The 27706-nt window shown below is 38.1% G+C and overlaps 1 protein-coding gene across 1 annotated transcript in view; it reads left to right on the top strand.

Moving 5' to 3' along the window:
• Positions 1-2540: 2540 nt before the first annotated feature.
• The window catches only part of RNF19A (ring finger protein 19A, RBR E3 ubiquitin protein ligase), a 57838-nt gene continuing 32672 nt past the window's right edge, over positions 2541-27706 (top strand). Inside the window, exon 1 of the mRNA XM_065895081.1 lies at positions 2541-2797. The gene's annotated coding sequence lies outside the window, so the exon portion shown is untranslated. The remainder of the gene's footprint in view (positions 2798-27706) is intronic.

Raw genomic sequence — 27706 nt, 5'->3', positions numbered from 1 at the left:
CTTTTAATGGAAAAAATTTCAATTCCCTGGAAGACTGTAAAAGGCACCTGGAACAGTTCTTTGTTCAAAAAGATAATAAGTTTTGGGAAGATGGAATTATGAAGTTGCCTGAAAAATGGCAGAAGGTAGTGGAACAAAAGGGTGAATACGTTGTTCAGTAAAGTTCTTGGTGAAAATGAAAAATGCCTTTTTTTTTTAAACTTAAAAACCGAAGGCACTTTTTGGCCAACCCAATAGAACCAGCTCAAATGTCAGAGGAGTGGACTTTAGTTTGAGACACCAAACTGAAGTAACAGGCTCCCTGGTTTCTATATGTTACTCTGGTAAATTTATTTCCTTTTGTTTATGTCTCTGTTGTTATTTACTCTGCCTTCCCCAACTCTGTGCTCCAGAATATATGTTCTATGAGAGCAGAAACAAGGCCTGTCTTTTTCATCGTTTCAATAACAGCAAAACTCTCTGCCTGAACTAGGCACCCAATAAATATTTATTGAATTGAAATTGAATGAATTAAAAGAGAATAGGGAAAGAAGGGAGAATGCTGCCAAAAATGAAGGCACCTGGGGCCAATTATTATGCTTTTGCAGCAATCCAGTGAGAAATGATGAGGCCCTCCAGTGGTTTTCAACCTTGGCTCTGCATTGGAATCACCTGGGTAGTTTTGAAAAATACTGATGCCTGAGCATCATCCTCAGGGCCCCTGATTTAATTGGTGGATGCAGCCTGGGTGTCAGGATATTTCTTAAAGCTCCAGAGGAGATTCTATCATGCAGCCCAAGGTGAAACCACTGCCCAAAGGCAGAAGGGGGATATAGAAGAGAGTGAGTGCAAGGATGTTTAGGACATGCAATAAGCAGGACTTGGTGGTTAACTACAAACTGGAACTGATGAAAAGGAGGGTGCCTAGGAAGAATCCTAGATTTCTGGCTTGGGCCTGGGTAAAAGAGAGAGGCAAGTTTTGAGAAAAAGATAACAAATTATGTCTTGGACAGGCTTAGTTTGAAGTGCCTGTGGGGATTTGAGTGGAGATGTTCAATAGATATTTCTTTAATAGATTTACGTTGCCCTAGTGAAGAACAGGAAATCCCTCTAGTTTTTAAGATGACAGGGAAAGGCATCTCCGGAAATTATGACAGTACAAGACCATTCCCACTCTGCACAGACTCTTTACTCAAAACTCCCTTCCAAGACAATGCCCCATCAGTTCTGAAATGTTGTTCAACATGTTGATATATTTACAGGAAGGATTATATTATGGATGGGTACCATCCCATAAATCCATTTAACTTACTATTCTTGTATTACCTGTAGGCTTAAAGTATCCCACTGATTAAATTGCTGGCAGCCTCCAAATAGCATTTAAAGGAATATATAACAGCTTTAAAACTTTCTGATAAATGAAAATGAACATACCCATCATTACTTCCTTTAAGAGTTGTGGTCAAATATACTTAGACCTAAACTGCTTAGAAACCTTGTTTAGTTTAATTGGTAAATATTTACTGGGTTACCAAAGATACCAAGTACCCTCTGAAAGACCATGGCTCCTTGGTTTGTTTCTAATTTAAATTAGATACACTAAAACAAGGATTGATAGGGGGATATATTTAGTTAAGTAACAGATGGCAAAAGGACATTCTGTCCAGCATCTATCACATTCCTGTTTCTCAGTATTCCAAAGAGTGACTAAATCTTGAAATCAACTAGGAAGGAATGGACTGAATGTGTTTATTCAACGAAGATGAACTGATGCCCAGTCGTGTAGGTTAAAAAATTCAAAGGGGGTATGGCTGGCTTCAAGGATATGGGGGGTGTAACGGATAAAGCGGATTAAAGTAATTCAGAAGGTATCAAACATAACTGAAATATGAATTCTGAATTCTTAAGGGACTCTGTGATATCAAGTGGGAAAAAAAGAGGTGAGTGGAAGATATTCTCCGAACCCTCACGCAAGGTGTTCAACTGTGGCTAAGGGCTGTTCCTAGCAGCCCCTGCGGAAAACTAAGGTCTGTTAAAAGAAGGGGGTTGATGGGGCGCCGCCACCCTGAGGGAAGGACATTTCCTCCCGGAGAGGTTTGAAACTCGCTGCAACACCACGGCCCTGCTCTCCCTGGGGCTGCCAATCTAGCAGGTGAACCGTGAGAACACAAAGGAATGAATAATGGCGTGCGAAACGCCGAAAGCCGGCTCCGCAAGTCCAGCATCTCCCTACACCTCCAGCCACTCCCACCCGTTCTTGGAGGAGACACCTGCCCCACAGCCCGGCCCACTTCGGGGAAGTCTTGCCGGATGATGGGCAGGAAGGGCCGCTGATAGCCGCGGGCGGGTAGACAGGGGGGAGGGGCCACACTCCCAGCAGCCCGAGTCGCTGGCGGGGAGCTCCCGGGCGTGCGCGGAGCGAACACCAGCGAGCGAACAGCCGCGTCCCAGAGCCGCCCGCGACGGGCTGGGTGGGCGTGACGCCATGACGCAAGGCACGCGGGCGGTGCGCAGAGGCGGGGCGGGGGCGGGAGGAAGGAGTGGGAGGAGGGGGCGGAGACAGCGGGGGCTGAGGGAGGGGGAGAATGGCAGTTGCGGCGCTGGTTCCCGGGAACAGCAGTCAAGACAGAACTGCGGAGGAGGAGTCCGGGAAAGCGGCAGCCTGGACCCCTCCTCTCCGTTCCCCCCGCCCCAGCTGAGAGGCGCCTTGGCGGGTCTGAGGAACCCTCCTCCGTACTTCCTTTGGCTGCTGCCGCCGCCAGGAGATGGGCCTGCTCGCCCGCAGCCCTGCGCCCTGCGTCTCCCTGAGGAGTTGAAGGTACGGGCGGGTACGGGGGGAAGCTGCGCCCGGGAGCCAGAGGGCAGGGGCGGCTCCAGTTTCCGACACGCGGCGCTCCGGCTGCTACCCTTGCGCCCCTCCCCGGGACGGAAATGGATTCGGAAATCCCACGGGAAAGGCGCCTCTGCTCGTGCTCGGCGCGGGGCCGGGGCGGCCCGGGGGTCAGGCCTCGGGCTGGTTCCGCGTCCCCGGCTTGGACCCGGCGCTGGCGTTCCCTCGGCCGCGCGGGCGGAGGGGAGGCGTGGGATACGCCCCGAGCTCTGTCCTCCTGGCCCGAGCAGTCTGGGGCGAGGGCGGCCGACCCGGCGGTGTTGTGACGGGCGGAGGCGGCGCTCCCCTCCTCACTTCCCCAGCCCCTGGAGCAGGCGACGCGGAGGGCGGCCGCGGCGGGGAGGTGGCGGGGGCGGAGCGCATTCCTGATGGGTGAAATCGGCTCTAACGGGACTGATTTCCGGGCCTCGCTGCAAATTCGGAGCCGGGGCCAGCGCCCCCCACCCCCTGCGGCTGGAGGCCTCGGGGAAAAGAGAGGCAGGCACTGGGGAACGTTCATCCGGGGGACTGCCACCCCCTGCAAAAGCAGAAATTAAACAGACGAAAAATGGTGGGGTCTTGGGGTGAAGTATGTCTTAAGAGGGGTCCTCCAGGGTTGTCTCCCTCACACTAAACCTTCAGGGAGTTCTCAGTCTTCATCCAAGCCAATAATGCCACTATTTTTAATTTACAGTTTTTCCTATCATTTGGCTTCCCCTCTGCCGTTGCCCTCCCCCCCACCCTTTTCATTAATGGGAAGAAGGAAAATAAGTTCAGGGTTCATTAACCTCGCGACAAAGGGCAGTAAATAAAAGAGGGGAAAGAATGGTTAAGGCTACATATGGGAGAAAGAAAGGTCTTATTTTTTTCCCATTAGCTCTTGAAGGTAGAAATATACGAACGATGTTTTATTCTGGTTAATATTTACTATTCAAAATGTTGCGGAACGTCCTGTTGGGTGGACGTTGGAAAGAACAACATTTAAATGCCTCTGCAGTTTTCAAACCCAGGTGTTGGCTGCAAACGCTAGTATTAAATGTTAGTAAACGGTGGAGGAATAAAGCAATCCTTTCCTCTGATCGGTTGCCTTAAAATGTGATTTTTCCTTAGCGTTCCACGTTTCTTTTCTTTTCTTCCCTTTTTTTGGTAGTAACATGGCTGTCTTTTTATTTATACATATGTACTTTTTATTTTAACCTAATTCCTTGACCCTTTTTGTTTTGTGAAATCTGACGGTATGCCCAAGTTTCATTTTCGGTTTTGCCATTAACCATCTTAATGAGCATCTTTATGAGTCAAACTGTTATTACCATATTGGCTTGTTTATGCTTCCTTAACACCCAACTGTCAGAACTGAATCAAAATGTAAATATTTATATTTAGAAGATGGCGATGATCTATTGTTGACGCTTATTTTCAAATGTTCTTTGCTTGCTACGTGCAATTCCATGGTAAAGATCTAGAATTAAGTCTTGGGACCTAAACCACATTATGCAACAACAACAACAAAAACCCTTTTTATTTGTTAGTTTTATTCCTCTTTCTATTATTGTATACAGTGTAACTGAAATTTAAATTTCATGTGTCCTCAAAAACTATTTTAATGTCACCACAAGGTGTCTTTCTGAGGAAAAAATTACATTTGGCAACTAATGTTAGTGTAGTTTTTCAATATCTGTGACTTCCAGGAGGATTCCAGTAAGATTAACTTTTAAAACTGTAACATTATTTTAGGAATTGAAACACAACTCAATTTTTAGTCTTCAGATAGTAGCTACTTGAAATATTGTTGTTTCGTTTGAATGACGCCTCAGTTGAGCATTAGAGTTTATATAAAGAATGGTCCATTTTACTGTCTTCAGACCAGTATTGGAATTTTTAAAATTTTGGTGGTGATTTGTAGAATTTTGGGTGCCTTTTTACTTGGTTAAATGAAACTGTTTTTTTCTACCTAACATATGAAAGATACTAAGATTATGGTCTGTTTTTAAAGCTACTTCAGCATTTTAGTGGAAAATAAATGTACTTCACACATTTGAAATAGAGGAAGTCATAAGGTCATATTTTTGCAGTTGTGAATTAAGACACTTGGAGTCGCCTCTCTTCAATGGGATCAGATTGAAAGATATTATTCTCCCGGGGTTGTTAGATGGAATTAAATATAGGTAATTTAAAACAAACTCTTTTATCATTTGAAAGACTCTCTTGTATATTATGGCAGGTTCTGATTTTATCCTTAACACTTCCTTAGATTTATCGCAGAAATTCTTTGGTTTCTAATCATCCCTGCCCACACTGCCCCACCCCCACCCCCCCAATCTGGAGGGCGCTGAGGATTGAAAAACGTAGTTTTCTGAATTTTTCAAGGAGGAGAAGGAAGACAAATATTTGTGATAACACGTCAAAATCTCTGGTCAGGTGCTGGGCAGAGAGTAAGCTAGGGATAAATTTTGTTGCATTTATATCTGAATTGCCTCTTTCTATTTCTTCCCTACTCAGGTTATAAAGGAAATCTTAGAGAATTGTTATTTGTTTTTCTGATGCTTCTAACAAGTGACAGTTGATTGTCAAATGCAGGCTGGTTTCGTGTTAAGCTTTATGATCTTTTATCATTTAAGGCCCATGTAAAAATTAGGCCATTTTAGGCTGAAGGCCAAAAAAAGGTTGAATTTTGAAATTTATATTTGATTATATTGGCATTGTGTTTGGCAAACTAGCACTAGTAGTTTAATGGTGGTCTGAAAGGACCCATGGTCGTACATGAAGTACTTTAGCTTAAAGGTTTTGGTTTGATCTTTTTTTAAGCAAAATGTTAATCTGATTACTTATGGAGATCACCTAAATTTTCCTTAGGTGATTTTTTTTCTCCAGTCAGGAGTAATTATTATTTTTCTTTGGCTTTTTAATTTTTAAGTCATGAGGTACCAGCTTTTGTTAGTTTTGTATAACCCTGAAACAACTATATATATAACCACACCTGCACAGCTAAAGACTGTGGGATACTGTTCCTTTGCTAAACACATCTGTATTTCAGATGACGGTAGAAAAAAGGCAGTGAAATCATTTTGGGTGTTTAAAACTTGGATACTTCGTTCGTTTCTCAATAGCTGTCATATGTCAGTAATACTTTCTGTATTAAACTGAGAAAAATTAGCACCTTTTGATAAAGTAGTTTTTGCTTGTATTGCTCTCTTTGTAGCTGTCAATAAAACCTGAACAATTAGTTTATTAATGACATTTTCTTGAAAGCTAGGATATTAGCCTAAAAAGCATTATACATTCTTGTTCTATTGATGTTACCTACTATTTTCTTTCAAAAGTCATTTACTTGAGAAATGCTACTTGTTAATTTGTTTTTGAAGTCCTTCTTGGTAGAGTTTCCTTTTTTGTGTGTGAGTATACCAGCATTTTTTTTTAACATCTTTATTGGAGTAAATTGCTTTACAATGGTGTGTTAGTTTCTGCTGTACAACAGAGTGAATCAGCTATATGTATACATATATCCCCATATCCCCTCCCTCTTTCGTCTCCCTCCCACCCCTCTAGGTGGTCACAAAGCACTGAGCTGATCTCCCTGTGCTATGCGGCTGCTTCCCACTAGCCATCTGTTTTACATCTGGTAGTGTATATATGTCTGTGCCACTCTCTCACTTTGTCCCAGCTTCCCCTTGCCCCTCCCCGGGTAGAGTTTTCTTCTGTGAAATCCTCAGTAGGATAAAACTAATAAGGAGTTGTTTTACCCCTCAAATACATTTGTGCGTTGAATTTTGAAGCAAAATCCTCAGAAATCACCCTAGTTTGTTTAAGCCGAAAAGAAACTTCAAACCTCAGTCTTGGGTTCAAAAAAACTGAACTTAGCCCCTTAAAATTATGTACACTTAACATTTTCGACCTCTGTCCTCCTCTGGAGACCCCTGAAAGTATAAACAGTCCTGCTGTAATGTGAATAGCAAGCAAGGTTGCTAGTTGTAGAGACTTCTGGTAGAGATGAGCTGTAAGAGGGAGCAAACTAGTTAGAGAGAAGGAACAAGAAACCAGGAGAAGCTATAGGGAGTGAGATAGTGTTAAGCTTCCAGATGAATCGTATATAGCATAATAATATAACTAATGTATCACAAAAGTAGATGGCCATTACTATAAATCTGCTGATGATTTATATTTTGTGATTTCTAAGTCAGGTATTGGCATTTGCTCCCCAAATGGTGAAGTACTCTAAGTTATTCTTATGCATATGAGATAATACATATGAAATGTGCAGTAGAAGTGTAGGAGATAATGTAAACTGTATGATGCCAGGGACCATAATCTTTGTTCACTCTTAAGGTCTCAGCACTTAGCATAAGGCTTGACAATGATAGGTGTTGGATAAATATTTGCTAATTGAATAAAGTTATGTATTGTAACTATTTCATAACTCTCTCTATAGCAGGGCTATCTAATAGAAATATAATGTAAGTCATAAATTAAGATTTCCTGTTAGCCACATTAAAAGTAAAAAGAAACAGGTGAAATTAATTTTCATAGTATATTTTATTTAATGCAACATATACAAAACATTATTGTCTCAGCATGTATTAGTGAATGACTTTACATTCTTTTATTCATACCAAGTCTTCAATCCACCATGTGGTTAACACTGGACAGCACAGCTCTAGGAGTATTTTGTATGAAATGTTTTTTCCTTTCCACAGAAATTCTTTTGTCTTTTTTGATAGTCTCTTCTTTTGTCTTTTTTGATAGTCTCTTTCTAACATGTCTTTTGAGTCCACATACAGAAGCACATATGTCATTGAATTGGAATTACTGAGTTGGATTGAAAGTCAGGATACCTGACTTCTTTCATTTGTACAACTTTCCCAAAATGGCTCTGCCTCACTCTCTTTCCCTGTCTGTAAAATGAGGGAGAATGTGCTATCATCTGTTTCATTTGATTAGTATAAATTATGTCTTTAAAACACTCTTAACTACTCAGACAAGACTATTACAAAATAGATTTTTAAGTTATTAGTAACTTGTCATAGCAAATCTCAGTATAAAAACAGAAGGAAAAAGTACCCATGAGACTGCTGGTGCGGAGGTCCTGTTACCTCCCACACTGGAATAAGTTACAATGAATGAATCAATACAAGATGCTCCTGTAACATTGAGTCAGGAGAGGTGACTAGGTCTGCTCCAGAACCAGATTTTAAACCTCTGATCTATTTAAATATTGCCTTAACTAATTTATCCTTCAGTTTTTGTTTGCATGAATAACCTACACTTCTTACATAGGCATCCTTAAATCAAAATCATGAAATAAGGTCCTTTGGGAAGAGAGGGTGGGGACTGATTAAGTGCATTTAAGTGGGGGAAAATAAAGCAAACATTTAGAAAAGTCTATCATCACATCCTATAGTACAGGATATGTACTATATAGCACAATAACTGATTCTTTTATCCAAACCAGGGGTTGCAGTGGTTACCTGGTAAGCAGTTACACATAGCCAAATATAGCTAAATCAAATACGTAGCCAAATCAAATAGGTATCTCCTTATAGCTATATCCTTTCATTAAAAAAAATAATAATAGTAACTTTTAAAAAATTATAGATGAACATCCTTTGGCTTTTTGCATAAGCATAACACACTTTACTGATGACCTTAGTAAAAATTTCTGGAGTCATGTAGTAGATTGTGTGGTGGCCCTCAAAAAGATGTTCACATACTAATCTCTGGAACCTGTGAATGATACCTTATTTGAAAAAAGAGTCTTTGCAGATGTAGTTAAGGATCTTGAGATGAGGAGATCATCCCAAGTTATCTGAGGGGTCCAAAATTCAATGGCAAGTTGTCCTTATAAGGGAAAAGCAGAGGGAAATTACAGATAGACAGAAGAGGGGAAGACGCACAGAAGAGGTGGAGGCAATGTGAGGCATGGAGGCAGAGACTGGAGTGATGTGGCCACGAGCCAAGGAATGCTTGTAATCACCAGAAGCTGGAAGAAGCAAAGAACAGATTCTCCTGAACCCCCAAAGGGATCGTAACACTGCTGAATTTGAGGCTTTTACCTTCCAGAACTGTGAGAAAATAAATTTCTGTTGTCTTAAGTCACCCACTTTGTAGTAAGTTGTTAACAGGAAACTAATATACAGTCAAAAGTAAAAAGATCTGTGCTTACCTTTGTTTTGTATTATGCATTGTGACTCTCAGAGGCCAGAGAGCCCTTCCTTTAGAATTCTTATCCGTTTTGAGAAGTATCAGAGGAAGTGTCTTAATACCCTCAAGTCTGAACAGGCCTAAGAAATAGCTTATATCATGTAAGATACACTGTTATTGTCTCTCAGGTCGTTCTTAAGATACAGTTTATATTTAGGGGAGGGGGCAAGTGTAATACTGATGGGATAGACCAAGAGGTTTTGTCTCATGAGGGTGTGATTCCTTCCACCTTCCCTATCTCCTTTACTGGAGCCTCCTCTTCTACCCTATATCTTAAAGTTGGAATGCCACAGGGCTCAGTCCTTACCCTTCTTTATTTATTCCTCTGGGGACTTCATCCATGCTTGTGATTATACCCACCATTCGTATAACAACTCTTCCCAAAATTTTATCTCTAAGCCAGACTTTTTTCCTGAACTCCATGCCTGTCATGTGGGTATTTGGCTGTACATTCTCACCTAAGATTTAAAGGCATCTCAAACTTAAATGTCTGAAAATGAACCCCTGCTCTTAGCTCCTCCCTGAACTTGTTCTTTTCACAGCCTTCTCCATTTCAGTGGACAGCAGTTTCAGCCTTCTGGTTAATCAGGGCAAAATCCTCTTGGAATCCATCAGGAAATTCTGTCAGTTCTAGTTTCAAAAGATATCCTTATGCCCATCATCATCTCTCTCCTAGAGTATTGCAGTAGCCTTTAAACTGTTCTCCATGTTACTGTCCTTACTTCTTTCTTCTCATTCTATTCTTAACACTAGAATTATCCTTTAAAATTATTCAGATTCTAAACTGTCTCTGTTTAGAAGCCCCCTAAGTTTGCCCATCTCGCTTAGGATAAAAGCCGTAGTTCTTACAGTGGTCTATAAAGCCATACACGACCTGGTCCCATAACGTTCTGACCTATCTCGTATATTCTTTTTTTGCTCACTTCCCTCTGGCCGCATTCTGGCCTCTAGGCTATTCCTTGAACATACCAGGCACATTCCTACCTTAAGGCTTTGCAGTGGCTGTTGCCTTTGCCTTGGAGGCTCTTTCCTCAGATTTCCTCGTGGCTAACTCCCTTCAAGTCTTAGTTTAAGTGTCATCTTTTCAGTAAGCTCTGATCACCCTTTAAAAAATTGTAATCAGTGCCACACGTACACACACTCTTGATTACCTTTACTCTGCTTAACTTTTTTCCCACATTCTAGCAAAGAATCACAGTAAAATATTTAAGTGAAGTATTTAGAAAATTGTAAACTTCTATATAAAAGTATGAAACAATTTTTAGTAGTTTATCTGTAATTACTGACCTAGAATGATTTGTGGAAATAAGGTAGGTGTTGGGCCTTGAAAGAAGAGTAGGACTTCAAAATAAGCAGAGCAGAGAAGGTGGAAAAGAGTATTCAGGCAGAGACAAAGACATAGGAAACATCATGGAGGTGAAACTATGTTTTGTTGATATATTTAACAAGTAGACCAGTTGGCTAGAGTGTGTTTTTAATGTAGGAGAATGGTGAGAGACTAAGATTGCGGAATGCCATGTAAAGCTTAAAGTTTGTTTACCTGTGGGAAGCAAATGGATGTTTGTAAGCAGAATTTAACAAAAGACCAACGTGATAATTCAGAAGCCAGGTGATTAATGAAGGTCTTGTGGAGGAAGTAAAGTAGTAGAAAGAGGACTGAGACTTTGGCTCTGCCACATTAGCTGTATAGATAAATCAAATAATCTCCAGACCAGCACTATCCAATAGAACTTTCTGCAGTGATGGAAACATTCTAGACCTGCACTGTCCAGTATGGTAGCCAGTGGCCACATACGGCTGTACAGTATTTGAAATGTGACTAGTGTAACTGAGAAACTGGAGTTTAATTTTTTTTAATTTTAATTAATTTAAACTTAAATAGTCTCATATGGCTAGTGACGATACATTCGACTGAGTAGCTCTAGAATACAGTTTTCTCACTTATAAAATGTAAGGTTAGATTGGAACATTAGTGGCACTAGAAGGATAGGTTCCACAGCCAAATAAAGTTGATGCAGTGTTCTGAGAAAAGCAAATGGTATCTAGCTAGCAGATGCACCTGTGCATGACTAGTATTTGTGAAACAGTTCCAGGTTTGTATCCTTTTCATTTTTTGTATCTCCATGACTTATTTGAGATCCCCTCTGTCTCTTGATTGCTGATTTTTTAAATTGGTCTTTAGGTTGATGCTTCCTATAGTTAAATAACTAATACATCTAATTTAATAGTATGTTTTATAATTATAGTTAAATCTATCTTGTTTCTTTTGAATTCTTAATGGGAAAGCCATAACAATGAAAAACCTTTATGATTGTTTACCTGTTGTGTAATTCTTACCTAGATTCTTCTGCTTTCTTTAGAAAATACTCCCTTACTTGTTTTCTTCCCCTATAAAATTAAGAAATATTTCATTTGTATTTCAGTTTTGATTTTATTTTCGGGGGACATGTTTAGAGAGAAGCTCTATGAATGCTGTGTCTCCAAAGGAAAATAGACACATGTTGCTTATTGTGCCTCTTGTTTCCCAAGAGATATTGTTCCTTCTGAGAATTACTTTATAATTTGAAGAAAGTTTTAAAAATAGCTTTTAGAACTTATAATCAAATAGCTCTTCCAGCCTGTGCCCTACCTAGTTATGTACATACGTCATAAAATTAAGCACACACACACACACACACACACACACACGCACACACACAGTGATTTACCCTAACCAGAGGTTTCCGCTTCCCCCACCCCTCATGTTCTTTAGGAGAAAGTGACAAATGAAATTCCAAAATTGGAGAGGCAGGATACTGCTGTTATCAATACTTTTTATTAAAAAAAACCAAAATACAACTTCCAGAAAAAATGGTAAGGACAAAATTAGCCCAAACATTTAATATTTGTAATTGTCCAAATAGTAGAATTATTCAGATTAGTGATGAAACCGGTAAAATTCAGTTTGCAAAGATAATACTCATTACACTGGATTTACTAAGACCAAAGAGTATACCAACACGGTAGAGAATTTGGAGATATTTTTAAAAGAACAGAAATATTAATTGTCCACTTTTAACCGTAGAGTATGGTATGTATTACAGCTGTCTATATATTTGTATATTAGAATCATAGTCTTTCAGAACTAAGGGGCCTTAGACATTACCTCATCCAATCACTTTAGCTTTCAAATAAGGAGGTTGAAATTCAAAAAGTAGACAGTCTTGACTAATATCAGACTAGGTTAATATTTCCCTTCTGTTGATGTATAGCAATGAGTATTTTAACCAGTTCAAAAAAATTTTTTGACAGTTGGATATCTTTTTTAAACCTATTTAAAAATTTTTTCATGTCTCTGGGCCCTCTTATCATACCCATCGTTTTGCACTATGCTTTTCCTACCTTCTCCCTATTGGTGTATTGTTTGCCCTTCTGAACAAAGAGTGCCTGGAATGGGCTAGTCAAAATGTTTTAAATGATTTTTCTTTAATTGGAAAATGGAATGAATAATGCTTTTTCTTTCTGCAGCAGATTTTTTTTTTTTTTTTTTTTTTTTTGCGGTACATGGGCCTCTCACTGCTGTGGCCTCTCCTGCCGCGGAGCACAGGCTCCGGACGCGCAGGCTCAGTGGCCATGGCTCACAGGCCCAGAAGCTCCTCAGCATGTGGGATCCTCCCGGACCAGGGCACGAACCCATGTCCCCTGCATCAGCAGGCGGACTCTCAAACACTGTGCCACCAGGGAAGCCCCAGCAGCTTATTTTTGTAATGGATTGAGTAATGAGTATTATTTGTAATGAGTATTATTAAAACCACGTAGTACCATTCTATTCTACCTCCCAAACAAGAATAGGCTTAAATAGATAAATGTAGCAGGTGTATGTTTGTGAAGCTGTTTAAGAACTATCTCTTTGGGGAGGCTTTGTGGCATATGGGAATAGTTTATTCTGAACTTTTAGTTTATGTTTCTAGGCGATCATAGGAATTATGTTAAGGATAGAGCTCAAGGTAGTATATTTGAGTCTTGATAAGCATTCACTTTCCAAAAAACTTGCTGGAAACTGATATGTGCCTATGTTAATGCTCTGTTGAGTTACCTCCACCTCCCCCATATATAAAAGTAGTTAAGTTGAAATTATTTACCCCATTTTCAATATTAGACCACTTGTCATAGGTTTGTAGCTGTATAAACATAACAAGGCTGAAAACTATATTTATGTTGGAGAAATTCGTGTATTATAGTGATGTATTCCAAACTTGCAAATGACTAACTATTCTGATGACATTAGACAAGTCATTTCAGAGCCAACAGTTTGTTTCATTTTATTTCTAACCTTAAGCATGATAATCTCTTTTTAAACAGTTTTATCCAGTAAATGGTTCAGTTACATTTGTGCCATCTCCTCAGATATTTGTAATAGTTATAGCTAATATTTGTTAAGTGATTAATATGTCATACTGATGCTGGATTCTTTATATATTTTATTTAATCCTAGTAATAATCTTGTGGACTGTAGGTTATTTATTATTCCTACTTTACAGTTGAGTAAACCGTCTTAGTAATTTAATGCAATGTCACACAGCTAGCTAATAAGTGTCAGAATCTGAACTTGAACCCAAACTTTGTGACTCCAAAGTCTGTGCTTTATGGTCTGAATAAAAAGATGCTATCATTACCCCATATTTGTATAGTATTTTAAAAATTTCCCGTCCAAGCTACTCGTAAGTTATTCCCTCATTTTATCTTATCTTGGGTAAGATAGTTGTGTCTGAAACAGACAACCCCAAAATCTCAGGCAGAACACTATAAAAGTTAATTTCTCACTCACACAGAGAACCGTGTGGATGACTCAGGTATCCCAATTCCTTCCATCTTGTGACTCAGCTGTCCCCAGAGGCCTACTTGGAGTCAATCACTAAAATTACTATATTCAGCCAGCTAGGGAAGAGGGAAGAGAGAGAGCTCAAAGGATGATTGAAAGGATGATTTAGGGGCTAGTCCTGGAAAGGGCGTAGTACATCACTGTACTCACATTGCACTGGCCAGGACTGGATACATGGCTGCATCTAGCTGCAAATGGAAGGAAAATGAAACAGGTGGGTATAAAACATCATCTCTGCCACAGATGATACAGAGAGGTTATTGCTGCACTAAAGCCACAAAACCACTTGGTAGCTATCTATAGAACCCAGATTTCTTAGATCTGCGTATAATAGGCTCATGTTTCTGAGGAGACATTCCAGTAATTAAAAGGCTTTTTGGTTGTATTTCTAGCACCATTGCTGACTCTTTCTCATTGGGCATCAAACATTTTACTTCTTTGTGCCTGTTACATTTTAAATAGGAATATTGTTATTGACTTACCTTATGAGGAATGATAAACTTAAAAAAAAGTTTTTCAGTGGTAATTGCCATTTTAAGTGAAGATGACATTATTGCTTTATAATATCTTTATATTTATACTCAATTGTCCTTTGACTATACAACAGTTAGCCTTTACTTGTTAGATTTTGTTTTTTAAACATGTGATGAGTTATTCTAGGCTTTCTACATACCTTATATTTATTCTTGCATTCTGAATCTGAGACATTTGTTTAGGGATGAACGTTGTTTTTTAATGTTCCCCCAAACTTAACTCTTTTGGAAGGAATTGCAACTTCAAATCTTAAAGGAATAGAAGTATGTTCTAACTGAGCTAATAGTTATGAATATTGTACTAATAATATAAATTAGTGAGAACAGACACAATTTACAGAAACTGATGGTAACTTTTACTGGCAAATTAAATTCTTCCATCTCTTCAGTAGCAGTTAACCGTTTGTTATACTTTAGACTCCTTGGAGAATCTCTTGAAAGCTATGGATTCTATCTCTAGAATATACCTATATTCACAATTTAGTATACAGTTTTAGAAATTTCATGGATTTCTCTGAAGCCTATCCATGCATTAGCTGCTATTTTTAAGCATTTTTATCCTTCTCCAAAATTTATTATCATGCCTATTATATTTTTACTTTAACAGACTGTATAAAGAGATGTTTAATGAGTCAGAGTTTTTATAAGATTTATAAGGAGAGTCTGTCTCCTTAATATTATTTGGACAGCAAGAATTATGCCCAGAGCCTGCACTGCTGCTGTAGCTGAATTTCCAGCTATATTGGGGAATAGATTTATTAGAGGAAAATATGACATTTCCACATTTGACATTGACAAGATGAATGACATAAAATAACTTTAAACATTTAAATAACCTTTTTGAGCAATATCAGACTTCATTATAATAAACTTCAGTGATTTATCACTGTTCAGAGAAAGCTGTATATGAAAATCCAAGTAATTTAATGCCTCAAATTTCTCTTAATGAACTTCTTGTTCAGATGTACAAAGGTCTGTTTATTTGGGGCCAAAATTAGCTTGTGTGCAGATACATCATTTCTAGTACATCACTTCTAGTTGTGGTCGATCAAAGGATGGCTTATGATAGTTAATTCTGTTTTTTGGTAATCAAGTACTACCAAATTGTACCTAGGCATATTTAAATTTGTTATGTTGTTTGCAACTCTGTATATAGCAAATGCTATGGAAGATAAATATTTCCTTTTTTCAGTGCCTTTGGAACCTTTAATTAACACTAGAGGAAGAGCAAGGCCAAAAAAGTGAATTAAGTTTCAAGGATATCCCCCACTGTTTATTTACCATATTTGTTTCTGAAGTTATGCACAGTGAGCTAAATTAATTTTCTCTATACTAGATCATTTGGTCAGATAACTAGTGATTCTTCTTTGTACAACTTAAATTGTCTGCTATTTATTATACTAGAAAGCCATTGTCACTGTGAAAAATAGAGTGCTGTCAGAAGCACATATTTATAGTCTTTTAGAAAAAAGCTTTAAATGGGATATTGATAAATATTTGTTCAGATTATGGGGCTATCATATATGCTCAAATATAAAATCAAGTCGTTTTTCTTTCAAAATTATGCTTATGAAAAAAGGGAATCACTTTATTATAATTTATATCCTTGCCAAGTCACTAATATTACTGTTTGGGGAAGACATAGTCTGAAATGTCTTTTATTCAGTGCTTGGTTAGAATGCACTAGAGTGAAAGTTCCACAGAACAAGGGCCTTGTCTGTCTTGTTCACTATTATATGTCTACCACCTAGAAGAGCATTTGGCACATGATAGGCACTGAACATATTTGTTGAAAGAGTAAATGAATTAATGATTATAAAGAATAATGAATTAATGCATGCTTAAGCTAAAATTTCCTATGACAGCATCGTATACAGATTCAAGAATACTGTATCTCAGATCCTTTGGTAAAGGTCTCCTTTGGAAAACCGCCAAATGTTTTTACCCAAAGTGTATACAGCTTTCCTCTTGAGGAAAAGTTCAATCAGCACAGGGCAGCTGAAAATCAAGCAGAAAACTAAAGTCTTACTGGCCTAAGGTGTCAAGGGACGGAATTTGGGACTGCCAGAATGGCTGGAAATTGAGTGGATAAATCCCAGAAAGGAGGGAGTTGTAGTAGGATAGCCCTAAAATCTATGAAAAAACTCCCCTGAAATACCTAGGTGACCCCTGAACTCTGCAGAAAGATTCCAAGGAGCTCAATGGAAAATAATAGCAGTTAGGTTGAAAAAGCTGACTAGAGATTTCACCTGCTACTCTCTGCAGGGGAGACAATTTGGTGTTTGATTCCCACCAAATTAAGGGGTTTTAAACATTTGTGCCCAGAGACCCATTCTAAAACACAAAACCAGCCTCCACAAGTTTGACTTTATTAGCCAGTGATTTAACTGCCAGGTATAATAAAAATCCTCACTCTTAGGAGCAGATAAGAAGCTGTAAAAGTCTCTACTGCATAACATCCACAAAATCCAGTTTATAATAGACAACTACTAGACATGTGAAGAATCAGGATAATGTGATTTAATGTCAAGACTATCCACCCCAAAATGGTAGCTGACCCTAAAATTAGCAGAATTAGCAGACTTTAAAGCAACTGTAATATATTCAGTGACCTAAAGGGAGATGCATGATCATGATGACTGAATAGATGGGCAATTTCAACAGAGAAATAGAAACTATAAAGAAGAATAGACAGTCTAGAACTGAAAAGTATAATATCTGAAATAAACATTTTACTGAATGGATTTAACAGCAGATTGGAGAAGGAAGAGGAAAAAGTTGATGAACTTGAAGCTAGATCAACAAAATTTGCCAATCCAAAGAATGGATAAAAAAGATTACAAAAATGAACAGAGCCTTGATGGCCAGTGGGACAGTATCAAACTAACATGTGGGGCTTTCTTGGTGGCTCAGTGGTTGGGAGTCCACCTGCCGATGCAGGGTACACAGGTTCGTGCCCCGGTCCGGGAGGATCCCACATGCCGCGGAGCGGCTGGGCCCATGAGCCATGGCCGCTGAGCCTGCGCATCCGGAGCCTGTGCTCCGTGGCGGGAGAGGCCACAGCAGTGAAAGGTCCATGTACTGAAAAAAAAAAAAAAAACAAAAAACTAACATGTGAATAGCAGAAAGAGAGATAAGAGACAGATATAGCAGACAGTCGGGCAAAAAATATGTTCATTGAACCCCAACTAGGATAAATAAAAGGAAAACCACATCTAGGCGTATCTTAAACTGCCGCACGTCAAAGGTGGAAAGAAAATGTTAATGCAGCCAAAGGGGGAAAAACCCCACATTACTACAGAGGAATTACAATACCAATGAAGGATAACTTAATCAGAAATGATTGGAGACCAGAAGACAATGGAATGACCTATTTAAAGTTCTGAAAGGATAAAGCTATCAACCTGGAATTCTGTATTCAGAACAAAATATCCATGAAAATGAAGGTGAAATAAGGACATTTTTCAAATAAACAAAACTTGAGAGAATTCATTGCTAGGAAACCTGCAACACCAAGAAATGCTTAAGGAAGTTGTTCAGGCTGGAGGGAAATGACATCAGACATCAGATGAAACTTGGATCCACAAGAAGGAATGAACAGTACCAGAAATGGTAAATGTGTCTATAAATAGATTTTATCCTCAGAAAATACTTTGTAAGCATATAAAGCAATGAAAGAAGAACTTGGTAGATGTGACTAAATAAACATCTTAAACTTCTTCAAAAATCACAAAGGGCAAATATTAAGAGGAAGTTAATATGAAAGATTTAAAATCAAAGAGGACCATTAATGTTCCAGTGTTAAAATGGGTAAAAAATATGAACAGATAAATCATTGAAAAAATAAAGAGGGCTGTAAGTGTGAACAAATGTTCAATTTGTTTAGCAATCAAAGAAATGGAAATGAAAGTACTTACTTTTTTTTGCCACTTAGAAAAAACTATTGAAATGATATAGGGTGTTGATGAGAATTCAGGGAAGTAAGCACCTTTCCAGTTGGTGGGAGCATAAATTGGAATGAAACTGTTGGGTAGTTTATTTCAAGAACATATTTTGGAAGTCCATACCACCTAGGTAGCAAGAAATTCATACACCAAGAAGTAGCCTACCAAATTAGGTCAGAGATAGGTAGAAAGGAGATCATTATTCAATTAGTGGTGTTGAGATAACTAGCTAGCCATTTAGAAAAACTCAAATTTTGATCTCTACTTAGTCCTAACATGAAAATAAATTGAAATGGATGAAAGATGTAAGCAATAAACAAATCATAGAAGTACCAGAAAGAAACATGAGCAAATTTTAAAAATATAATCTTGGAGTGAGCAAGATGTTCCAAGACAGATATAGAATCCAAAAGTCATAAAGAGAAAGATATGTTAATTTGAACACACACACACACACACACACACACAATTTTAAATTCCTACATTGGAAATTACCATACAGTTTTTAAAAAAAATTATTTGACACATAATAACAAAGTTCCTTTACATAAAAGGCCTTATACCAACAGCAGGATATGAACATGTGGTTAGTTCACAGAAAATGAAATGTGACTTGGAAACATTTGAGAACCACATATAATACCAAATATATAGTCATTAAAATTTTTTCTTTATTCCTCATCTTCTCTCAACCTCTCAACATAAGTATATATGGCTGAAAAAGTTTAATGGCCTGTTATGCTTTTGTAATATAAAATAGTATTTTAGTAGCATCTAAAATAGAAAGTCTCATTTCTTTATGTTCTTGATTCTCACTTGAGTATGAGATAGCTCAGGCTTCACTAGTGACCAGAATTAATGATCAGTAGAAACTGCTGGGAATCTCTGTACCTATTCCCTCCTCACTTCAAACAAACAAAAACAACTTTATACTTAGTCCTCTTTCTGTTCTCTTCAACAGTGCTATTGTTTTTGCATTCTACTTTTATTACATTCATGTTTTAGAGGTGCTGAACATCTGGGTGTCAGACATCAGTAAAAGAAATTGAAATCAGAAACCGTAGGTACTCTTTGCTCTTATACTTAGCATTTATCAACACAAAATTATTGGATTTTCTCTGTCTTACCTTTGCAAGAAGTAACAGAAGAAACCTAATTTTAGCTGAATAACAGAGGCAGAAACATATTCAAGAGTATAATGGGGTTTTCTCTTGGTAAATTAATTTCTTTATTGTCTATAAACTTTATTTTGCCTAGCCTTCTATCTCAAATACCCTTTCATGAGTCTTAAATCACATAGGCATGTGGGTGGTTAGTAGATGCTACTAAAACATTTGTAGTTAGGATATGTTTATTGGTTGAATATTTTAAATCTGTAATTCTTGAAGTTGGATAATGTCAGGATATTCAACATGTCTTATTTATCCTGTAGCACAAGGGTCCCCAACACCCCTAACCCACGGACCACTGCCAGTGGCAGCACAGCAGGAACCGGGCAGCACAACAGGAGGTGAGTGGCAGGTGAGCAAGCGAACCTTCATCTGTATTTACAGCCGCTCCCCATCGTTCGCATTACCGCCTGAGCTCCACCACCTGTCAGGTCAGTGGCAGCATTAGATTCTCATAGGAGCGCACACCCTACTTTGAGCTGTGCATTTGAGGGATCTAGGTTTCATGCTCCTTATGAGAATTAATGCCTGATGATCTGAGGTGGAGCTGAGAATATGATGCTAGCGCTGGGGAGCGGCTGCAAATACAGATTATCGTTAGCAGAGGGGTTTGACTGCACAGAGACCATAATCAATTGCTTGCAGACTCATATCAAAACCCTATCAGTGAGTGGCAAGTGAAAACAAGCTTAGGGTTCCCACTGATTCTGCATCATGGTGAGTTGTATAATTATTTCATTATATATTACAGTGTAATAATAATAGAAATAAAGTGCACAGTAAATGTAATGCACTTGAATCATCCCCAAACCGTTTCCCCACCCCCGTCCATGGAAAAATTGTCTTCCATGAAACCAGTCCCTGGTGCCAAAAAGCTTGGGGATGGCTGCTGTAGCGCTTGTGGGGTAAAGATTCTTTTCACAGTTTAAAAAGCTGGATGTAGTAAGGTTGTGTCACTTACAGAGAATCTTACAGCAATAACAAGCCAAAAGCAAAGATATGAACGGAATCCTCAGTTCCTCACTTCCACTTATGTGTGTTCTGCATCATAATTTATTCATCCAGTGTTTATTAGGCACCTACAATAAGTTACAAGTTGTATTAGGTACTAGAGATACAAAGCTTGTCTTACATTTCACTTCAGCTAACATTTAGCATAGTGCCAGGTTTTAGCACGTGCCAATTTCACTTTCTTCTCATAACATCTATTTGAAGTAAGTGGTATCATCCATATTTTGTAGTGGAGATCACAGACTCAGGAATGGACATTACCTGAGATTTTATAACTAACAGTGGCTGACCAGATCTTGACTCCCAAATTCTCTTCTTTATACATCCAGACTGGGTGTTTTTTATTTGCCCCATCAGATCCACTCCTCATCCTTCCTTGACTTTCTCTGTGCCCCAGAGGAGGTTGACCTAGTCTAAGGACTGCCTCACTTGGGCTCCTTTTTTGGTTTCTCATTGGATTTAGCCAGTGTGAGGCATTGGTGGATATTGGAGATCCAGAGAAGAGAGAAGCTGGGTATTTATTCTTCCAGTTGCCTTTTGACAGCTCTCTCCCTGCTCCTTCTTTCAGAAGGCTGGCAGTGGCTTCCTGAGGACTTTGCCATCCCTGTTACTTCCTTTAACCCTGCCCACACCTTTGTAAATGAGCCCTTCAGTTATCTCTTTGAAACTGCTTTGTTTTTTTGCCAGGACCCTGACTGATACATACAGCTTTTCAAACATGAGCTACTGTTTTGTATGGATTTGAGTTTTCTAACTGTTTTTATCCTGTGTTTATAAGTTGAGCATTTAAAATCTGCAACACATTTTCATGTCAAACAGTATTGTAATTGTTTATTAGGTGCTTCACCTGGAATGGTCAACTTCCATAATTTTTACGACGAATTAAAAAATAGCGTGCTGCCAAATTAGATGTATTTTATGATGCATCCGTACGAAGTTATCAGCACTTCTACTACATCTTTGGTCCCTAAAGCTTTGACACGTCGTAGAAATACCTTTGTTGTGGGCTATTCCTATTTCTTAATTCCGTATTCCTCAAGAGGTACAAAAAAGTTAGAATCAAAGAGATCTTGACTTTAAAGAGGTATAAACACTGTGGGCTAGAGAAGGTTAGGTAAGCAGGTTCAGGTCTTTGTCCTTCATACCAGTCTCAGGTGATAGTCTTCAATTTAAGTACATAAAAAGGTCAGGAGGTGGGGCTCCTTTGCCAGCGATAAAAACTAATTTTTCAACCAGTTTCTTCAGGGGGATGAAAGTGTGTAGCAGCAATTGGCAGAGAGTCTTCGTTACTTGTTGGAGTTGTGCTAGACTGGGAAAGGGGGAAAGAGAGCCATTTCTCATATTTTAATTAGCAGGTGATTGGAATTTCTTGTGACATTGGTGTTAAGAGAATTGCCTCCTATATGATATTAGATACTTGGTTGAAAATACATAATATGGGGTCTACTTGTATTTTACTCTCCTTTTCTGTTTCACTAAGCTCTTCTAGCATCTGCAATTACAGATCTATACTTTTATTTAGAGGGGAGAGGTATCCCCACTAAGCCAACAGCCATAACATCATGGAGGCCAACCTCAGTTATCTTTTTCCCCACTGCTTTTCTTCATGTTATCGATGTGTTGTACTTCGACAAATCCTTGTGATAGTAAATCAGTTTAAAGAATATCCAAAGTTGGGGATTATTAGGAGTTGTATATATTTCAAATTACATCATTAAGTACATTTACTGCCTCTCATCTTCTGTTCCTGCTCTGAAATGATGTAAACTACTCTAGGTTTTTAATACATAATTTATTTTGCCTTTGATCCAGTAGACCTCATATTTGTCTTTGTAAACTTGGTGTGAACTAATTGGATGTTTTAAAAAGTAGAGCATGTATATGCCTAGGAGGCATGACAGTGAAATAACAAGATTTTTTCTTGTGCTTATGAAATAGTATCATCACTTCAGTGACATTGTGTCATTTTAAGAAATACTCATTTGGTATTTATTCACAGTGTCTATGTTCCTCACTTCATCTTGGGTGTGTGTGGTATTAAAGAAATCACAATACTCAAGTTATACATTTAAAACCTTATTAAAACATTGAAGGTAATCAGGGCAGAAAAACAAGTGAACACTGTAAAAATTTCTTATCTGAGTTATAAAATGTGAGTACAGTTTAGTTAGGAGGAGAGAAAAGGGAGTGGCATTTCAGATGGGGGAATGGCTTGAATAAGGCATGGAATTGAGGGATAGTTAAGACCAGCCCTAGATGATATGTAAAATATAATTGTCTTTTGTTTTCTGAGACAATTTTTGAGATACTGATAGTGACTGGAGTTGTTTCATGAAGGCAGCTGCAGACAGATGATGGTACTGAGGCCGAGATATCAGAAGACCTGAATTTGACCCTGAACCCTGTTATTTCCTAACTGTGCAACATTTACCCTCTCTGCACTTCAGTTTTCTCATCTATCAAATCAGGATAATACCCATTCCATAGGGCAATGAAGTTTAAATCAAAAATGCTTTAAAAGCACTTTAAAACTCTACTGTGTAGTGGTATTATTATATACAACATATTTTCCCTTCTTTTTCCAACCAGCAACCCAGCTCTTTGTCTTAGAACTCAAATAATATTTTTGTCTTAATGGTGTGTGCATTTATGAGGCCGAACATAACAGTAGTACTTACAGATTGATACAATTGATAGTTTAAAAAGTTGAGTTCAAAAAGAATAGTACTATATTAAATGATGCAAATAATAGATTTTTATTTTTCATTGGAGAATAAAATCAGCTTTTTCTAAAAATAAGTAAAGTTTCTAAATCACTGAAAGTTTTTTTTTATAATTTCACACATTTTTGTCATCTGTTCAAATTGGCAGAATTTCTGTAGTGCTTTTTTGTTTTTTTGGTGGTTAAGGGTAGTCTCAGAAATCCAAGTTAGTTTACTAATTTCTAAGTGTTTATGCAAATAAACAGTTTGATTAAAAACTCTTTGTTGTGGGTGAACCACATAATCTTAATTTCATATACCACTAGAATAATTAGGTTTAGTTCTTTACTTAATACTCTTGAGTCTCTGATTTCCTATCTGCAAAGTTAGAGTAAACTTTATGTATATGGCTAAAACTTGTATATTGTAAATCACTGAGAGGAGGGGAAGGAGGGACGAATATGTCCACACTTCAGGGTGGTGGGGTGAAATATTGACTATATCTTTTGAATCTGCTGTTATGCAGGGCCTCTTATTAATCTTGTAGGTGGCTTGCAAGATGGCTTCCTTTCTTTTTAAGATGAATTCTGTAATAGCCTATAGTTTGTCATAATGTCTGAAAGACTCCCTCTAAATCTGGTGAAAATGGACTCAGCTGTTTTCAAAAGTTGTAGTAACAGAGATAAATTTAATATATATAAGTTTATAACTATTGGTTTTGTGATATATATTTCTTCTCCAGACATATCGCATTGAGTACAGAGACCCATGTCTATCTTGTTTATGGTGGTAACCTCCTGAGGTTTAGCACAAGCTAGGCTTAGACTTTAACTTTGAAATTAAGCCAAAGTCCCCTTGATTGAGGCATTCCCAATACTGTTGAGTCACATGCTTTTAGACACCTTTCATGGATTTTTTCTACAGATAGTCATTAATTTATGTGGGTTTTTTTTAATGTCTCTCATATCTCTATACATAGGTTTTTAAGTACTACCTCACTATAGGCTGAAAATGACTATAAACTGAGGTTGTTTTTTTTTTTTTAATGGCACTTTTATTTTCAGTACCTAAACTAATGAAAAGCAAGGAGCCTTGATTTGGAGGCCAAGCCTATAGAATTCTGTTTTTAAGTGAAAGTGTTTAGCAGACTCTCTTTAGAATTAGTGGTTCTTGACCAGCGTGTGCAACTAAATTACTGAGGAACATTTTCAAAATATACAAGTTCTGGACCACATCCTCAATTTGATTGGGTAGCTCTAGAGTGGAATACGTTTTTTGTTGTCGTTGGTGGGGTTCAATTAGCTGGGTTTTTTTTTTTTTTTTTTTTTGCGGTACGCAGGCCTCTCACTGTTGTGGCCTCTCCCATTGTGGAGCACAGGCTCCGGACGCGCAGGCTCAGCAGCCATGGCTCACTGGGCCCAGCCGCTCCGCGGCATGTGGGATATTCCCAGACCCGGGCATGAAACCGTGTCCCCTGCATCGGCAGGCGGACTCTCAACCACTGCACCACCAGGGAAGCCCTTAGCTGGGTTTTTTTTAAACTATACGCAATAGATGCTCATGATACAATTGTAAACTATGCAGAAAGCAGAAAGTGAATACTAAAGATTATTCTCCCCAAGGTAGCCATTGTTAATGGTTTAACATTATTCCAGAAATTGTGTACGTACATGTAAACCTCTGTGGGTGCGTTTTTTTCCACAAATGGGTTCATACTATACATACTATTTTGCAGTTATTATTGTTCACTCAGTATTATGTAGCGAGATCTTTTCCTTATCGTTACATGTAAATTGTGGTTGGTTCCTTTATTTTTACCAGTTCCCTGTGGGACACAAGTTATTTCCAGGTTTTGTGTGGGGCTTGTTTGCCTTGTTTTGTTTTGTTTGCTTGTATCAGCTAGGCTGCAGTGAGTTTCCTTGCACAGTATTTCTTTGCACACTTGTGTCATATTTTCTGAAGGATAAATTTTACATGTAGGATTGCTGGTCAAAGCAATTTTGAAGTTTAATAGATAGTGCCAAATTGGTTCCCCAGAGTTGTGCTGATTTGCGGTCCTCCCAACAATATGTGAGGTGCTTCTTTCAATACAGGTTCACCAACCCTTTCAACCTTTGTCAGTCTGATGTATACAAAGATGGTGTATCTGGTGTTTGAATTTTCATTTCTTTAGTGTTGTTGAACACTGTTTCCTATCTTCCTAATTTTTGTAATTCTTTTTCTCCAAACTTCCTCCTTATATCCTTGCTCATTTTACTGCTAGATTGTACATCTTTTTCTTACTTATGTGTAAAAGCTGTTTGTATACTAAGGAAATTTGTTCATTGTTATACGTGTTTTACTAATTTATCACATCATCCTACTCTGTAGTATTTTTTACCATATAAAAATATTAAATTTTTTAGTATTCACATTTGTTTCTTTTCCTTTGATGCCTATTTGTTTATTTGCAGAATGTTTTAGGAAGTCTTCCTAAGTGGGATGACAGTATGTTCTAGTTTGCCCCTGTTATCCTAGTTTAAATATTAATAGCACCTCCATTCACTCTTACTAGGTTCTTTTTTGGATAATGAATGATATGGGTATCAAATTTCTAAAAGTGTGTTTTGAAAAATTCTCCAGCTGATATTCATTAAATACCACTGGTTTAATGTTTTCAATGATAAATTCTTAGGACAGAATCCCCAAGATAGATTCCCTCTACAGTTCTGTTCATTGATACATATATTGAACCCTGGAGTACAGAAAGCATTTTGAGATGCAAGAGAAAATAATAACTATAAAGAAGAAAATATGCAGAAATTTTTAGTTCATTTACCATCACACTCTATATTTCCCTCAGAATTAAGGGAATATGCTGCAGATGATGGGAAAATATAAACTGATAGACATGAGTAAAGTTTGCCTGAGTGAAATTGTGTGGATATCACCTCAGGGAGCTTTTTTTTTCTTTGACCTTTAATCGTGGTATAACAATCACCGAGAAAAATGCATTAATCATGAATCTGTGGGTCAGTGATTTATCACAAAGTGAACATACCTTTGTAACCACTATACATGTGCTTTTTCCTTTGTGTCTCTCCTCAAAAGGTAGCTACAGTACTGACTTATAACATCATAGATTAGCTCTGTCTGTTTTTGTTTTGTTTTGTTTTGTTTTGTTTGCGGTACGTGGACCTCTTACTGTTGTGGCCTCTCCCGTTGTGGAGCACAGGCTCCGGACGCCCAGGCTCAGTGACCATGGCTCACGGGCCCAGCTGCTCCGCGGCATTTGGGATATTCCCGGACTGGGGCACGAACCTGCATCCCCTGCATCTGCAGGCGGACTCTCAACCACTGCGCCACCAGGGAAGCCCAGCTCTGTCTGGTTTTGAACTTTATTTAAATGGAATTATACAGTACACATCCTTTTATGAGAGATTCATTCTTGTTTTATGAGTAGCAGTATTTTGTTCATTTTCATTGCTTTCTGGTATACCAGAATGTGGAATGAATATACCACAACTTGTTTATCCATTCTACCGTTGATGGAAATATGGGCTGTGTCCAGTGTTTGGGCTTATTATAACTAGTGTTGCTGTGAATATTGTTATGTAGATGTTTTGGTGCATGTGTGCATTCATTTCTCGTGCATTTATATCTAGGAGTATAAATTGGGTAATAGAGTATCCATGTGTCCAAATTTGGTAGATACTGTTAAACAGTTTTTCAAAGTAGTTTTCCAAACTCCTACCAGCAGTCAACATCTTTGCTAATATTTGGAAATGTCAGTTGGAATTTTAGCCATTTTGCTGGGTGTGTAGTGGTCTCTCAGTGTGGCTTTAATGTGTACAACAAATGATGTTGAGCACTTTTTCATATTCTTTTGTGAAGTGCCTGTTATGTCCCTCATCCATTTTTCTTTTATATTGTCTGCTTTGTCTTGTTGACGTCTAAGTATTCTTTCCATATTCTGGTTACTGGTCCTTTATTAGTTTTATGTGGCAAATGTCTTCTCCCACTCCCTTAATACTGTCTCTTCATTTTATTGTAGTCCAATTTAACAATCTTTCATTTTATGGTAAGTACTTTAGTATGTTTTGTTTAAGAAATCTTTTTGTTGAAATATTCTCTTCTGTCAACTCCTAGAAGTGTTATGATTTTACTTTTCACATTTAGATCTATGAACCATGAATTGATTTTTATGCAGGGGGTTAGCTATAGGTTAAGTTCCTTTTCTCTTCTGAGATGGTAACCAGTAAAACAGTACTATGTTGTTTTTGTTTTGTTTTTGACAAGGCCATTCTTTATGCTCAGCAGTGTCACTTTTGGCAATAAGTCAAGTATCCATGTGTATATGTGGGACTTTTTTCCTGGACTGTGTTCTGTTCCACTGGTCTTTGTATCCATCTTTGTGATGTACCACACTGTCTTCCTAATTACTGTAACTTTATAATGAGTCAT

Source organism: Phocoena phocoena, chromosome 17 (assembly GCF_963924675.1).
Source record: "Phocoena phocoena chromosome 17, mPhoPho1.1, whole genome shotgun sequence".
NCBI lineage: Eukaryota > Metazoa > Chordata > Mammalia > Artiodactyla > Phocoenidae > Phocoena > Phocoena phocoena.
The sequence above is the reverse complement of the archived record's forward strand: the minus strand, read 5'-3'. Positions and strand labels throughout refer to the sequence as shown.